We start from the raw sequence: 14,858 nt of genomic DNA on the forward strand, positions 1-14,858 counted from the left end.
AGTGGAAAGTTGTAAAGCAGCATCGGCTTAAAGTGTAGCGGTTTGATCATGTGTCTCATCTTTTTTAATTGTTTTAAACTATAATATATGATGTGTTTTTTTTTCGAATTTAAATTTCATCAAAGGGTAACGACATCTGGAGAATTTTTTTTTGGCACTTACCCAAAATTCGTTGGCACATCTCAGCCGTCCCCCCCAAAAGTGAAAGGCTAGTGACGCCCTTGGGAGTTGGAGAGGGAAACCTAAAATCTTGAAAAACACTTAGAGTGGAGGGATCAGGATGAAAGTTGGTGGGAAAATAAGCACAAGCCTTGATACGTGATTAACATAACCGGAACGGATACACTCTCTTTGGGGGAGTTGGGGGGAGAGTTAATCCTAACAAATTAGAAAAAATGAAGTATTTTTTATTTACGAAGGAGTGATCGGATCTTAATGAATCTTCATATTTAGAAGGACCTGGTAACTCAGATCTCTTATTTCAAATCTTGGATTGGATCAAGTGTCATTGGGGGGAGTTGGGAGGGAACCGGAAATCTTGGGAAACGCTTAGAATGGAGAGATCAGGATGAAACTTGGTAGGAAGAATAGGAAAAAGTCCAAGGTGTGTCACTGACATAACTGGAACAAATCCACTCTCTTTGGGAGGGATGGGGGGAGGGAAATTTGGAACAATTAGAGAAAATGAGGTAATTGTAACTTACGAACGGTTGATTAGATCTTAATGAAATTTGATAATTAGAAGGATCGTGTAATTCAGGGCTCGTATTTTAAATCCCGACCAGATCCAGTGATATTGTGGGGAAGTTCGAGGGGGAACCAGAAATCTTGGAAAACATTAAAATTGAGGTATCTTTATCTTACGAAGGGTTGGTCGGATCTTAATGAAACTTGATATATAGAAAGATCTTATGTCTCAGATCTTAGTCTACGGAAAGATCTTATTCTACAAAGACCTTTGTATATCGTAAAGATCTTATGTCTACGCTTCAATTGCTGGAATAATAAGAGTCTGGTTTTTTCGACATCGCTGTGAAGGTACGGGCTACTATGATTATAAACCTACTGATTTTTATTTGGCTTACAAAAAGAGATTCTTCATATGAAAATTTTGTATGCAACATTGCTTCAAATAAGCAAATCGCAACACGTGAATTTTATACCAAAAAAAAATTAGTCTTCTTGACTTCACGAAAAGATATAATAACAATTAAATTACCTTATATTGTAGAAAATGTAATCCTTACTTTGCATACCAAGATGAATACATTGACTCTTGACGAGCTACCCCCACTTAATCATTAACGACGGTTACTTATACATGGAAGAAGAAACCTAAAGGACAGAGTTTTATGCATACAAAGTTTACTAATAAACCATTTCACAAATATTTTTAGTGTTTTACTCTTAGAGCACTAAAATTTGTATTATACAGTTAGGAAAGAGTGTTTTCAACTGGAAAGTTGATCAATCTAGGATCTTCACCATAAATGCTAAAAAATTCACTTAAGTATATCCATGACATTGAAAAATAAAATATAATAGTGCATGAAAACCTTTTATCCACTAATAGTGCTTCGGTCGATAAATCTTGTACTCGCTACCAATTTTGGATAATAGACTTTCACTTTACCCCAGAAAATTTTAATTTGAGGCGTCTAGAAAGCATACGGTAGGCCAAGAGGAAAAAATAATTTAATATCCTTCGCTGTTTGAAAGATGCATAACCAACGTTCCGTCTTTACAGTTGATGAGCTACTATTAAGAATGATAGTGTTATTGTTAACGTTTTGAATATGATAGAGGAAATACAAAGGTATGCAACGCGATTTGTATTTGGACATACAAGGATCCAAATTTAAAGCATCAAATATTTAATTTGTAATCATGGTGCCGAGTCTAATAGAACACTGCCATCAGGAGTAATTTCCCCATAAGTTTCAAATTGATTTAGTGGGATTAATGCTAAACTCTCTTTCAATGGTTTGGGAAAGGTAAACAAGCTAAACTTACTGTGCCCGTTCGGACAATATACATATCTTGAGTATGGGACAAATCCAATAAAATGATACCATGAATTTTTATAAACATTTCTTCGGTTATGCCAGTTCCAAATAATTGTGAGTCTCAATTTAGGGGATGCATTGTCAATTCAAAAAGATCCTGTGAGATTTATCAGAGGATAAATCGTAGAGTAGAATTCCACTTGCTTTACATACAAGGGCTGAAAATCCCAACATTTCAAATTTATTCGGAGAATTTGTTAGTGATCCAACGTTACTAGCACTTTTTATGAATGCCAAAATAAGTTTTGAAGGAATTTCACAACTGATAAATGACTATACAATAAGCTCGTGTTTAAGAACAATGGCAAAATACATATATGAAAAAAAGCTTGTTATAAAATACATATATGAAAAAAAGCTTGTTATAAATGATACGGAACTGTACTTACCCCCATAATGATAAATCGGTGTAGGAACGTGTACCCATAAGAATATTTCGTTGATTTATGATTGTATGAGGATAGAGCAGTTTGATATTTTTTCTTGTTATTTTTATTACAACTTGTTATTTTTGTACTTGAAGTATTGCCGAGGCGGGAGAGACTGTTGTATCAGGCATAGTGCCAAGTATTATTTGCAAAATAAAATTGGGCAGGGCAAGTTGTAGCTTTATTTCAACTAAACGTTAGAGGCAACCTTATTGAGGCAACCTTATTGAGGTATATTACATATTTCATAATTTATTTTCCAAAACAATTTTATATCTTTAGTTGTTACATCTCTAAGTGTTTTGATAGTGTCAGTGTCCGTCTTATATTCATATATAAGACGCTTACAGGACGCCAACAGCTTACAGGACATTGGAGTCATCAGCATAGATTTTATGTAACTTGCCTAATTTGAAAGATTGTTGCTCGTGCTCACCAACGTTCCATTTATCTAGACACTGATTTGTTAAAAAAAAAATTGTGTAGTACACAATTTTCATAGGATAACCACTTGGCTGCACTTGGATCTTTATTGTTAGATTTTCTGACAATGACATGTAATAAGTGTGGAAGCAACTCTATGAAATAATCTTCTCTGAATCAATTTGTAAATGTACGTTTTCAGAGAGCAGTTGTTGTGGATAAAATTATTTCTAGTAGCCATGTTTTACACACATCAAAATTTTCCACATTGAAAAGATTTAGAGATGAATTGACTGAAGGATGAGATTCTTTATGTGGTAAATATGAGATATACAGGAAAAGAAATCCCTTTTCCATCTTATAATTTTTACTCTTGGTTTCTTTTTTTTCTTTGACAAAAGCAATGTTTTACACCTCCGGCATAAGTTGAGACTTATGAATGATGAGATGTTTCTTCCATCTTGAAATCTTTTCTGCTTTGTCATGACTTCAATCGCTCAAAGAGGGATTGCGAGCCAAACCTGAGATCTTCTTTTTTTTAAATCCTTCCCAGAGCTGCAATCGTGGAGTGTAGAGGTTCCAAAATCCGTGGCAACCGGCACAATATACTTCGTAGCCAGGGGTAATGCAGAGCGAAGAAACTTAGCAAAACCAATTGCCGAGACCGTAACCTGAAATTGACGAACGACCCCTGTAATAGTCCATTCCATGACCCAATTGTCCTAGTCCAATAGTAACAACATAGCAATCAATACCAGGACAAACAAAAGTATTTAATTTTTCTATTAGCCATGAATGGGTCGAAATGGGTCACTGAATGCGTCGAAAATGACATGTTATCAAATCCAAACCTTTTTTTATTGCTAGAGGATCATCCAATTCACTTCTTAATGTTAACTGACAGAGCTACAAATACTAAGTGTTGAATGGAATATATTGAAGGTGCTTTATATCGTAGTACTGAATGTGTTCGTGACTGGTTTTTCGTTCAAGAATGCGTGGAAGGGAGACATTACTATTACCGAGTCTTGATGTTTCGACAAAGAAATATACAATTGTCTCGATGAATACGTAAAGATATATACAATTTTCAGATGAGAAGCCGGGTGCACAGTCTGTATAGATTCCGTGATCCTTGCCACTGAAATTTTATGCTTCAATAATACGATCTTTAAAACAGAGAACCTCTCGTAAATCCTCATTGAGGCAACCTCTTTCATTCTCAAATGGATTAGCATATACATTTTCATATTTCTTCTTTAAACCATTAGCAATGAATGAATAAATTTATTTGAAGTCGTGGGGCTTCGATATTGATATTTTTGAACATAAAATATGGCAGATATTACTGAGGGTACCATACTTCTTCTGAAAATGTTACAAGACGAACCCTTGCATACCGAGTTAAAAAAATTCTTCAATTAAAAAATATCGAGTTGAAAATTCTAAAAAAAATGTCATGGAAAATTTTCTCTAAAAAGCAACCAATAGGCTATGAATATCCTTGGATTGGTTCTAAGGAATCCTTCTCCTCCTTTTCTTCTGAGCAGAAATTGAAAAAAAGTGCCCCAAAATGAATAATTGTCTCGTATTTTAACACGCTTTTGTTTTCTAGATGCATTACTTTGATCTTCTTTCTTTTACTCGAAGATGGCTTGACAGGTTACAATCTAGAGGCTTTTTTGGGACATAATGCATAGACGTTTTTGGACTTTTCTCAACTTTGGTTTTTAATCAAACTCAACTAGCAAGCAAAAGTGCAAGAAGAGAAACAAGATTTAAAAGGAAGCTTCAGTGTAATACCCTCTAAAAATAACTGTACCAGGCAACAAGCTTCACTCAATGCACTGAATTTCAGACACAGCAATCATCTCCGGTGTACCCACTCCCCTAAAATGTGTACCACCCTTGCTTTTATTCTTGGTGGTGGGTGGAGCTCGTCCGGAATGAAGCAGACCTTGGTCTGCTGACCACGTACCACTGGATATGGGGGGACCCCTAACTAAATGCTCCACGTAAAGGGTGGCCTTGACCTCACAAGGTGGGTGGAGCCAACCCCAGGGACACTCAATAGTTAGACGCTAGCTAATCAGGTCCCAGGCCTAGGGTCGGTTGGGCTTGCGACCCTCCACCCGAACCTAATTGCAACGAATAGTGATGTTATTGCCTCGGAGGATCGATCTTCTTTTTACCCTTCAAGACTTCAGCATGTCCCCAGACCGAAATTCGACCATCGTTTAAACCTTATTGATCAAGGTGGTCTTCGCCTGGCCACCTGGAACGTTCTGACCCTTAACTTCCCTGGAGCAAAGTCAATGCTTGCGCTAGAACTCAAGCGTTTTGGCGTGGCTGTAGCAGGCGTAACTGAAGCTCGCCTTATAGGAAACGACTCTGAAGACATCGGTGAAGGCTATCACCTAATCTGGTCGGGTGACCAGAGAACCAAAACTAATGGAGTCGCACTTGTGCTAGACTCTCGGACCAGGAGGTGCCTCCTTTCTTACGAGCAAATTTCAGACAGGATAATAACAGCGCAAATTCAGCACAAACATGGAAAATGGACCATCATTTTCTGCTACGCCCCAACAAACCAAACCTCACATGAGGTGAAAGATCGTTTTTACGCCCAGCTGTCTAGCATCCTAGCAGAAGTATCCCCTCATGATGTTTTAACCCTTCTTGGCGACTTCAACGGCACTGTCAGAGATGCAGACGGTGTTTGGAACAGTGTTCTAGGACCTGTAACACCCGACTGCTTGAACGACAATGGGCTAAGGCTCCTTCAGCTGTGCAACATGCACAATCTCGTGATCACAAACACCCTTTTTCAAAGGAAAGAAGTTCACAAATATACCTGGTATAGCAATGACGGACGAACAAGATAGGTGTTAGACTACATAATCGTGTCCCGACGCTGGCGTTCCTCTATAACTAATTGCCGAACTTACAGAAGTGCAGAATTGAGAAATACCGACCACAGGCTTGTTGTTTCTAACCTGAGACTACGCCTATAAGCCCAGAAAAGTGACCACCGTCCTCCCAAATTAGACCTGAACAATCTCACAAACTCCAACACGCGCCAGGTCTATGCTGTCTCCATCTCAAACCGTTTCGACTGTCTTGGTCAGATTTCAGAATCTGAAGAAGCATGGAAACTATTCAAGGGCAGCGTATTGCTTTCGGCCGAAAGTACTATTGGTCGTCTGAAGCCCAGAAAAAAGTCCTGGATATCGCAGGAAACTCTAGATATTATTGAACAGCGTCGCAAAGCACGCCTAGCAAAGGACATGGTTACCTACAGACGTCTAAATGACGTAAGAAATAAATTCCCCCACAGAGACAGAAAGCTATTCACCGAAAAAAAGGCCGCTGATCTCGAGGAGGCCGCCAGAAAGGGTGACACATGCGCTTTATACTAATACCTTCGGGATCTTACAGATGGAAAGCCATCCTCCCTAGGCCCTATCATATCTAATGATGGAAATATTATCACTGACGAGAGCGCTCAACTGTCCGCCTGGAAATCATTATCTGGACTATTTTAGCCAGCCCGACCCTGACCTTCTTCGAGTTGCATCCAACACCCCTGAGGCCCCGTGTGCACCACCCCTTCACCTCTACAGAAATCTTGAATTCTCTGAAACGGATGAAAAACAACCGAGCCCCAGGAGTCTGTGGTATCCCTGCAGAACTGCTGAAATATGGTGGGGCAGCGACCCTTCTCTGGCTCCAAGTACTGTTTTCCATAGTATTTCGTACAGAATGGATTCCAAAAGACTGGCGAGCGGGCATCATTCTGCCTCTCTGGAAACGGAAAGGCAGTCGCAGAATCTGCTCCAACTATCGTGGCATCACACTCCTCTCTGTGCCCGGAAAGCTCTTCGTTATGACCCTCTTGGACCGCTGTACTGTTTCCTCAGAAGCCAAAGAAGAATTCAAAAGGCTGGCTTCATGCCAGGAAGGTCCACCGTGGAGCAAATACTCACAATGCGGCAGCTGATAGAAAAGACTCGAGAATTTCAACAAAAAGCATATGTTGCCTTTGTGGATTTCAAGGCTGCTTTCGATTCTGTCGACCGGCAATCGCTCTGGCTCATATTGAAAACAGAGGGACTACCAGCGAAGTACTGCAACCTTTTCGAGCGGCTCCACGAAGGGACTGAGAGCTGCGTGCAAGTCAATGGTAGACGCAGCTCATCTTTTGAAATCAATACTGGAGTCCGTCAGGGTTGTGCTGCTGCCCCAGAACTATTTAATTGTGTCATCGACTACATTATGACTCGAACCATAAACCGCCAACAGTTTGGGTTGCATTACGGTGATAGAGTACTTTCAGACGCTGATTATGCTGATGACCTTGCTCTTGTCTCTGATTCACCGTCGAAGCTCACAGAAGCCCTACAAATCCTTGCTGATGAAGCCTTAAAGATAGGGCTGTCGATTAATTGGCACAAGACAAAAGTGATGTTTGTTGAGCTCCATAATTCGCCGCGTCCCCCGCCAGTCCTAATGGTCGATGACAAGCCAGCTGAGATTGTTGAGGAATTTACATACCTTGGCTCTATCCTCTCAAATGACGGATCAATCCTTAAAGATCTAATGCACCGAATTGCCAAAGCCTCAGCAGTAGTGGGAAGACTAAGTGGCCCTTTGGAGGAAACCTTCTATTAGCCGTAGGACCAAGATGCGCATAAACAATGCTTCGGTGGGATCCGTGCTTCTTTACGGAGCCGAAACTTGGCCGGCCACTCAGTCTGTGCTTAGCACCGTAAATATAGCCCAAACAAAACACCTTCGCCGCATTGAAGGACTACGCTCGCAAGATTTTGTTAGCAACGAGAACCTCCTGGCGTTAACTGGTCAAACGCCCTTCTCAGTCCAACTCGCCCAATGAACACTACGCTGGTACAAAAATCTCCTTCGTATGCCCCCCGACACTCCCGCACGAACGATTTTTGACTTTGATCCGGTGCTGCACGGCGGGAAACGCCCAAGAGATCGTCCCCCTACCAGATGGAAGGACACGACAGGTGCCATCTTAGTCATGGCAAATATTCAAGAGGATGTCCACATCCTTGCAAGAGACCAGTCCAAATGGAGGCACCATGTAGCATCACTCTCGACGCCGGAAGCATTTCGGAAGGAGCATTAAGTCAAGTTAAGTCAAGTTGCTCTTATTCACGCATGAAAGAAACTTTCTCTCTAAATTTTTCAAGATTTAGTCTCTTTTAAACAAAGATACAAAGGGAAAGGTGTTTTTAAACTCTAGCTGTCAGTTCTTTGCTATTTAATGGGAGGAGGATTAATAATAAAGAAAAAGACACGGAACAGCCATTTCCTGGCGTGAAAGAAAGATCAAGATAGGCAACAAGTTTGAGAAAATTTGATAAGAGCCTTAATTTTGGGAAAAAATCATACGAGTTGTGTCATATTTATGAGCACTTTCAGAAGCATAAATAATAACATTTCCACCCAAAGAGTTGTCATATCATTTTTACCTATGACACATGCAAAATTACACAAGATGACAAACTGCTTTGCAGAAAATTATACTTCAATAAGGAACGTATTATTTTAGCGTCTGTAAAGCATAGAAGGAAGAATTAATACTTGGTATCTATGATATTTGGAAAATTACACACAATGACAAATAATTGAACAGCTAAGGAAAAAGACAAGAAATATGTCACAGCAACAAATCACTTAGAATTGCAAACGAAAATATGACTTAAAACTAAATTATAGCAAAATAACTATGCTATTACGGAGTTTAGATATTTAAGAAAATTACAATTGGATAAGGAAAGTGTCAAGCGGGAAGGAAAAATTGAATTCATGACATAATTTCTTATTTAAGCTAAAATTGCTGATTTGCTACCGTATTAATCGAAACTACAGAATAAAACGATGATTACGCTAATTTTAGATATTTCAGAGGGCATAGACATTTGAACAGCTGATTTCGAATGAATCCGAACAGCATAGGAATGGATAAGAGTCTAAGGTAATGATGCACAAAAAATGACGCGCAAGCAAGATCTGCTGATGGAAGACATTTGACAGCCAGTATCACAAGGAATGCACCGAATCATGAATGAAATCTTTGGATAGAAGAGAAGTAACAGTGAGAATGACAGCGAGTTCCACAAGAAAACAAAACCCATAAATGGACGATTATTTTAAGCATTAACGGGAAAGAGGAATTGAATTCACGCCAGACTTTCTAAATTCAATTGTTATTGCTTATTTGATAAGAATAACCAATATATAATTACTCACTTTGATTGAGCAACTTAATTTTTAAAAACTTATTTGTTAGAATTGTGTGGTTTTTTTAGTATTTTCTCAGGGTGGCTGCGTCAAGCCTAACCTGAAGTCATAACGTCAAGATGATAATCACATTATCTGCAGTTAGAAGACAAGCAACAACTAAAATCGGTATATACAAGCCTGCCACGTGCCAAGTGCCAGGGTCTGGCCTCGAAATCAGCTATATAGTATTGTTTTTCTAAAACTGGCATATTGACATTTCTGGCAAAAAAAAGGTCTAAATAGGTTGAAACTTTACGGAAGAATTCCTATATTTCTCAGTGAGGTCGCATCGAACCTATGGTGACGCCATGGTATCAAGAAGAGGCTCACATTGTATGCGGTTAGAAGACAAGCGGCAATGTCATTCAATATAAAGAAGCAGATCAAACTATTTAAAAACTTAATAGATGGATTTATAATCATACAAAAAAAAACTGCAAACATTTAATAGGACTTTTAAACAAAAGTTTTAATTACGAATATACAATAATCATCATGTTTCTTTGTTTCACTAAATTGGCTAATATTTCACTTCTAACACTTTTAACAGATTACAAACCAGTTGAGTAACAATTTTTGACAATAATATAGCTCCGCTTTTCATTAAGTACCCTAATATTGCACAGCTTTCCGAAACTCAGTTCCGTCATTTTCATCAATTGTGCCGCTAAACCAATTTTAGCATTAGTCCTAAGTGGTCACACAACAGAATGTGGTTTCGCCTGGGTTACGACAATTTACACTAGTATACCAATTTCATTGACCTGATAAAAACACCGACAGAGATAAAAAGTGATATAATGTTTCACAAACAATACAACAGCCATTTACCGATTGACAATAAAAATATTAATGTCAGGAGGGAATTGGTCGAGATTTTTTTTTCAAATGTGATTAAACAATGCCATCTAATTAATTCTGATAATTTAAACCTATTGAACTTACATTTATAGATTTTAACAGCTCTTGATTTTAAAAAAAAAAAAAATAGTGAATCAGTTTTGGAACATCTTCGACTTATCTACTACAGGCTAAACTGCCAAATTTCTTAATGTCTTGGGAACTTCCCTTCGAAGCACCAGAATTGAACGAAAAATACCGACAGAGCCATAAATTTCACGAGTAGGAGCTGACCTCCTGCTTAAGTCCCTGTTCAAAATTAACAAAGGAAAAATCAACTATCGAGCAGTCTTCATTATCATTCAATCACAAAAATAATATTTAAAAAAAGGCTATCAATAAGGCACAAAAAACAAGAACTAATTTTTACATAAATATCAGTTGTACCAAAATCCAAATTAATGCTGACTATACAATAAGCCCGTGTTTAAGAACAAGGGCAAAATAACATATATGAAGAAAAGCTTATTATAAATGATACGGAACTGTACTTACCCAAAAGCCTAAAAAAATGGGCATAAGAATAGGGAGGAGGCTGAAATCCCTCCAAGGAGGACTCATGGTTTTAAAACAATCTTTCTCAAATATTACAGAAAATCACACCTGTTATCTAGTCATAGATACCTATTTTACTATCTGATAAAAAAAAAGCTAAAAAACACAACTGTAAACATTAAATATGAAAACAATAAAATAAATAAAAATCTCAATCACACTACACACGTGCTTTTAGATTTGCCACCTCCCCCTCGGAGATGATTCTTTGAATGCTCCTAGTTTCGTATTTTCATACTTGATCTTATTTACTATTCAAACGTATTGGCTACCTATTCTGCAGTTCGATACAAAAACTAAGAAACCTAATTGAGATAATTTCTAATCTGAATACAAAAAAAGAAGAAGAAAAGAATTCAATAAACCTTCAAACGCATATTTTTATATCTTATGCCTCACCCCCTTCTTCAAAAACAATTCTGGAAATTGATCTGGAATTAATCTCTGACAGGTTTAGAAATTAAGATGTCTGTAAATGAGTAAGATAGATGGTTCGTCTAAAATATATCAGTTCCCAGTTTTCACACAGACTAAGTAATCCATTTTCAGATGGGTATTAACAATTATCGACTCTGTCACGCGATGGCTGAAGCTTTTTATAATTAATTAGAGAGTCATTACCAATAGCACAGAATAAGCTCTGAAAACAATTACATAGGCCATGGCAAGATGAGAAATATATATATAAATTACTAGGATTCACAATAAAAATTTTCATTACTTGTTTCTCCAACTTTTCATTACTTGTTTCTCCTTATTTCATTACTTTATCTTGTTTTTCATTGTTTATCTTATTTTTTTATTGATAGCCTTGTTTAATTACCTGATTACCTGATCTAGTATCTCCTTGTTTTCACTTGTTTCATTACTTGATTTTCATCACTTGTTTCTCCAACTTTTTTTTTCAACGGATTAAATTTGAAAAGATATTTTTTTTAATTTCCTGTCTTTTCACCAAAATTATGTTAGTGAAGACTTTACTTTACTTCATTTTGAAAGCCTTTCAAATGGAAGTTTTATCAGTGAATCGCATAAGAAAGATGAGATTTTTAAATATTTTTATAATTTAGTGTAACTAAATACCAGAACGCCGTATTCTATAGTTTTTTTTTTCTAGATCAAAGTTAGGCCCATAGTTTAAACAGTCAATATCACTCAGCCACTTCGACCAACCATCCAAAAAAGCAGCTGACCAGAGTCGGATGGCCTGAGGGAACTGTGCGAAAGCGCCCCTAAAATAAAACAAACGAAGAGAAGAAGATATATTTAATTTTGCCATTCCTTATTTTATACTAGTTTAGTTTGGTGGGTAAGAAAATTTCGGTTGGCCAGAGGGGACTGTGTGAAAGCGTCTCTAAAACAAACCAAGCAAGAAAAAGATATATGTATTTTTTTTCCAATCCTTATTTTATACTAGTTTAGTTTTGTGGGTAAAAAAAGAAACTATTGCCATAGCAACTGTTTGGCGTTGCCAGGGCCCATTCTTCAAGCGATGATGAAAATGTTTACCATGTAAAGGATCAAACAGCAAAAAGCTCCTCTGAAAGTTCCAGTTCACAAGAAAACGTCAAGAGAAACTGAGAAGCATAGTAAAGATAGCCAAAAAACGGGCTTTCCCATAGTTTTGACGCACTTGCCGCGTTTCAGCCTTTTGTCCCCTACCTTCTTGAATTGAAAAAAACCTCTCTAACACAACATATGTTAAAAATGAAGAGAGATATATCTGAGATAACACTACAAATGAATATTACGGGAAAGGGGGAAAGCAGAGTTATACCATTAAAGTTCCAAGGCTTGGATATTCGTACTCGCAGAGATTTTCCCACTGACATCAAAAGAAATAACAATTAAAAAAACACATTTTTTAGAAGATAAACGGTATATGAGGAGAAGAGAAAGAACAAAAGAAAATTTGAGGGGGGAACAGAGATTCAGATGCTACATTACAAGTTAATATCAGACCACAGTTGATCAAATATACATAAAATGTACATAATATATACATAATATATCATATATAATATAATATATCAATATATACATAATATATCAATATAATATATCAAATATACATAATATATCATATCACATAAAAGAGCATAATGAGATGTTATTAGAGTATACAGATTCCAAGATATCTACTGAAAAGATCGCATAATAAATGTACCTGCACGTTGAAGGAGGATAGAGCATACCCCCCCTAAAATCGTCAACAGAAAGTCGCTCGAACAACCATACAACAGATTTATGAGTATAGTGAGCATGCAGGAACACACCCTGCATTGATTTCGGTACCATTTAATAAAAAATAATTATTTTCGCTCTAAAACTTTAGCATTTATTTCTAACAATTTTGAAACGGGAAGAGGGTTCAAAAGTGCACTTAAAGGGGGTGGGTGGGTGGGTGTAGATATCACTCCTTTCGCATGCAAACACATACACTATTATTTCCCTTTATTTGTAAGGGTGATTCTTCATTCTGAGAGCCATCTCTCTGAGATCCTTTGGATAAGGAGTAGGGGCTCTCATTAACCGCCGGTTTTCAGGATTTGGTTCCAGACTAAAACGGATTCTTCGACGGTTCATAAATGATTCTTCTTCCTCTTCTGGGTTAGGTAGAGTTTTACTAACATATTGAACTGAAAAAAAGACATATTTATATTAGGGATTTGTAAAACCATTTGAATGACAAAAATGAGAATTATTCAACCAAAATGTGATAACCCTGAAAGAAGGAAAATATCGACTGAGCACTTGAAGAATATCTTGGGCGTAAGGCACTGCGCATCCATCTGGAACAGACTCCAGAGGGATGTTATACCCCCAAATAAGTGTGTTGATTAATTTATAAGGAGGGATCAACAGACATAACTATAAGGCGAAAATCAAGGTGAATGGTTAAATAGTGGTAAGTCAGGTTCTAAGTTTTTAGCAGCCTCGCGCAACAAATTTTATCTTAAAAAAACTTGTTTATGCTTAAAAATGTAAGAGAGAGGGAGAAAAATACAAGAACGAAGAGCAGGAGAGAGAAAAGAAAAAGGAGAGAGACGTCACACAGTAGTAAGAGAAAGAGATTGTGGAAAATAAAACAAGAAACGAGTGCTAGCGACGCATATTACATGGCTCAGTCGCCTTTAAACAGCAAAGCTTTGTGCCTTCTTCTGCAGCACTTGCAGCCATTTTATGCAGATCAGTCTAGCAGCAAACCTTTATGTAGATCAGCCTAGCAGCAAAACCGGTTCGAAAATCGATCATAGTTAAGGAAGTAATATAAAAAAATCCTATGTCAAATATATTTTTTTGACATAGGACGAAATGTAGCCACAGTTCGTGAAGTCGCTCCCCAAACTGTGGATCATGTACTGCTGGAATTAGATAATGGTGTATGGAGGGAGGGAAAATTTCCTGATGTTTGGAAGCATGGTGAAGTAGTAATACTATCAAAGCCTGCCAAAGACCTATCAAAGATTGAAAACTACAGATATATTACCCTTCTCCCTATTTTGGGGAAAGTCATGGAAAGGATGGTGAAGAAGAGACTGGAAGCTGTGATACAACAGAAGAAAATTTTGAAAGACATTCAGTGTGGTTTCAGAAAAAAATAGAAGTGCAGAAGACAGTCTTATGTGCCTCAAACAGGAGGCATTATATGCTTTTCAAAACGGATGGATTTTAGCACCGATTTTAATTGGCATTGAAGGTGATTTTGATAATATGCTTCATAGAAAAATGGTTGGAGGCCTAGTAACAGTTGACTTCAAAGGCCAAATGTTAGCATTTTTAAATGATTATTTAATAAGAAGAAAAGTTAAAGTGAGAGTTGGTGGAATAATTTCAAATATAACAGTGTTTCCTGAAAGAGGAATCCTTCAAGCATCAGCATTGGGGCCTGATATGTACAACATAGGATCATAAGATATTCCTATCAACATGAAGGATGATGGAGGAGCTATTTTTGCAGATGACAATACTGCGTGGGTGATGGCGAGTGACACCTACCATATAAAGACCCTAATAACCCAGGTCATTGCAAAATTAGGAAAATGGTCCAAAGAAGCTGACTTAAAGTCTTCTGCAACAAAGACGAAGGGAATTGTTATCACTAGGAAAAGAATTGGAACCCTTCCAGATCTGTACTTAAGTGGTCGCCCAGTTGAATATGTTAGCGAAACAA

This window comes from Artemia franciscana, chromosome 21 (assembly GCF_032884065.1).
Source record: "Artemia franciscana chromosome 21, ASM3288406v1, whole genome shotgun sequence".
NCBI classification, from domain to species: domain Eukaryota; kingdom Metazoa; phylum Arthropoda; class Branchiopoda; order Anostraca; family Artemiidae; genus Artemia; species Artemia franciscana.